Source organism: Lissotriton helveticus, chromosome 5_1 (genome assembly GCF_964261635.1).
Source record: "Lissotriton helveticus chromosome 5_1, aLisHel1.1, whole genome shotgun sequence".
Lineage (NCBI taxonomy): Eukaryota > Metazoa > Chordata > Amphibia > Caudata > Salamandridae > Lissotriton > Lissotriton helveticus.
In genome coordinates this window covers 1,264,707,127-1,264,709,993 of record NC_136065.1, presented here as the reverse complement: position 1 = coordinate 1,264,709,993, position 2,867 = coordinate 1,264,707,127, and the positions used below count along the sequence as shown (strand labels likewise).

Below are 2,867 nucleotides of genomic sequence, written 5' to 3'. Positions count from 1 at the left end.
CGGCAGACTGCAGGCTTATTCCATGTTGCATGCCTCCGCTTTTTGGGACTTCACAGAGCTCCTCTGAGCCTGTTTGCGGGTATTCCATTTCTGGAATTAACTAACTATACATTATTTTGCTTCTGTTGAAGTGTAAAGAGTGGGTTCTGGTTAATCTGTTCTTCATTATATTTAGCATTCCTATAGCACACTAATTATTGCCCATCATTTCCTTTCTTTGCAGATGAGTGTGAAGTTAAGCATGGAAAGGTACAATCAGACTACAGTGACACATTTCCTTCTGGTGGGACTTCCCACACTCCGCAAAGTGGAGATGGTATTGCTTCTGCTATTTTTGCTGATATATCTTCTGATATGGATGGGAAATCTTCTCATAATAGCCTTGATCATCGTGGATTATCGCCTTCATAATCCAATGTATTTTTTCCTTGCAAACTTTTCGTTCTTGGAGATTATGATGACAACTGTGGTGGTCCCAAAAGTCATAGCTAACCTTGTGCTTCAGGATGAGACTATCTCATTTGCTGGGTGCCTCACTCAGTGCTACTTTTACTTTTTATTGGGGACTGTTGAATTCCTTTTACTGGCGGCCATGTCTTTAGACCGGTATGTGGCAATCTGTATTCCGCTGCGTTATTTGACCATCATGAGTTGGAGGACCTGTATCTCTCTGCTATTTTTTAGTTGGGCTGGAGCTTTTCTGTCCACACTTCTGCCTACTGTTTTAAAATTCTGGCTGGTATTCTGTGGATCCAACAAAATAAACCATTTCTTTTGTGATGCAGTGGCACTGATCAAACTTTCATGTGTAGACGCAAAGCTTCTTAAATTAGTTGATTTCATTACATTCACCCTGGTCGTTTTGGGTTCATTAATCATGACAATAGTTTCGTATGCGTACATCATTATAACAATCCTCCGGATGCCCTCAGCTGGTGGGCCCCGGAAGGCTTTCTCTACCTGTGCTGCCCATCTCACCACAGTCAGTCTGGGCTATGGCAGCGTGATCTTCATGTATGTCAGACCAATCCGATGATCTTCAGTAGAGTATAACAAGATTGTAAGCGTCCTTACCATTTTTGTGATACCTGCACTTAATCCCTTCATATTCAGTTTAAGAAACAAAAATGTTAAACAAGCTCTACAGGAGAATATTCTTGAAAAAAGTAAGAATTTCTTCACTCAATTTTCCTCCTTTAAAAAGATAACCAATACTAAACATTGTATGTGCCCTAAATGTTAGATAATTTTCATGCAACATTTCAATCCTTACATGGTTGATGTTAAATAGGAACAATGGCTACTCTTCGGTTATTCGAATATTTTTTACCCGTATCAATTATTCAATACATCAGCATGTGAGACAACTTAACTACATTTTGTTTTATGGAGACATAGATGACAAGAAAGATTTTCATTTTCTATTTAAACATAAACTTGGCTATGCTACTATACATGAAGGGATTAATGTAAATTGAATGGCGCAGAGCTAGTGCAAATTGTTCAAGAACCTACATTTTGCAGAAACGCAGTAAATAATATCATTGTCCACAAATAAGCAAATGGTTGATAAAGGTTTTGAGCAAAGGCCAACGTCTCCACTGTAATTGTGGACCAGAAAACAAATACTTATATGCCACCTGGATACAGTTGACGTTTCAGCTCAGCATACATAACCAAATTATCAAAGATCACAAACCAATTTGGGTTAAGTCTGAGAGCAAGCAAAAAAGGCAACCATCACTGTCCATGCTCCACGATTATCTGAAATGTTTGAGGTGCCATCAAAGCACTGAAGCAGCACATCTCCTTTTTGCATCATACGCTGGTGGAAATGTATTTATATTAATATCTATATGTATAAAAACGAAAGTATGTCTGTTTGTCCTTTATGTATTACTACACCATTCATCCGATCAGCATAAAACTTTGGGAAGTTGTTGAGTACACTCCCTCGAAGGTTTCTGGCAAAAAAAAAAATAATAATAATAAATTAAAAACAAAAAAAATTGTTAAAAGTTGTTGAGTACACTCCCGCGAAGGTTTCTGCCAAAAACAAAAAAAAGAAAAATGTGTTAAATATCGGCCCTCCAGGGCCCTCATAATCTTTCCAATACTGAACGTTTACAGTTTACGGTGCGACTCGCTTTTGCCATGACCATCAACAAAGCACAAGGACAAACGCTGCAAGTGTGTGGACTGGATTTGGAGAAAAGCTGCTTCTCACATGGACAACTGTATGTGACCAGCTCACGCGTCGGAAAACCTTCTGATTTATTCGTGTACGCACCAGACTAAAAAACAAAAAATACCATGTATCCACAAGTACTCGAATAAATAAACAGAATTAAAACAACACTTTAAAATGTTTTTCCATATTAAATGAACACGTTTCAATAAAAATGACACAATGTAAATTGAATGTTATCATAACAAGTTTCCTTAAATTTCCTTTCTTCTGAGATCGCAGCAACGCGCGACGGGTAAGCTAGTCTAACATAAAATATTGTTACTAATTTATTACAAACTTTACTAAACTTTTTAAAAACAATTCCTCTACTTTACCATAGCGCAGAGAACTTCAAACTGTTGGGTGCATCCCTTTGAGGGATTTTAGATGTATTCCCAGGAGTGGTGGAAGGGGAACGGCATATGCAGACATAATATCGAGTTTAAAATATCGATATGCCATAAATTTCGACAGAATATCGACCTGCAAGAATATCGTCAACAAGAATATTCGACATGCAGGTAAGAAATGTTGTTTTACTTAATATTGAAGTTAGTAATATCGTAAGTAAAAAATATTGTTGTTTATAATATCACATTTGTTTTCGGTGTTCTGTATGTTAGTATACGTGTTAAAA

General features: G+C 37.2%; 1 pseudogene; it reads left to right on the top strand.

Moving 5' to 3' along the window:
- The first annotated feature begins 241 nt into the window (after nucleotides 1-241).
- LOC144752633 (olfactory receptor 6M1-like) lies at nucleotides 242-1,243 on the top strand (annotated as a pseudogene).
- Nucleotides 1,244-2,867: the final 1,624 nt, after the last annotated feature.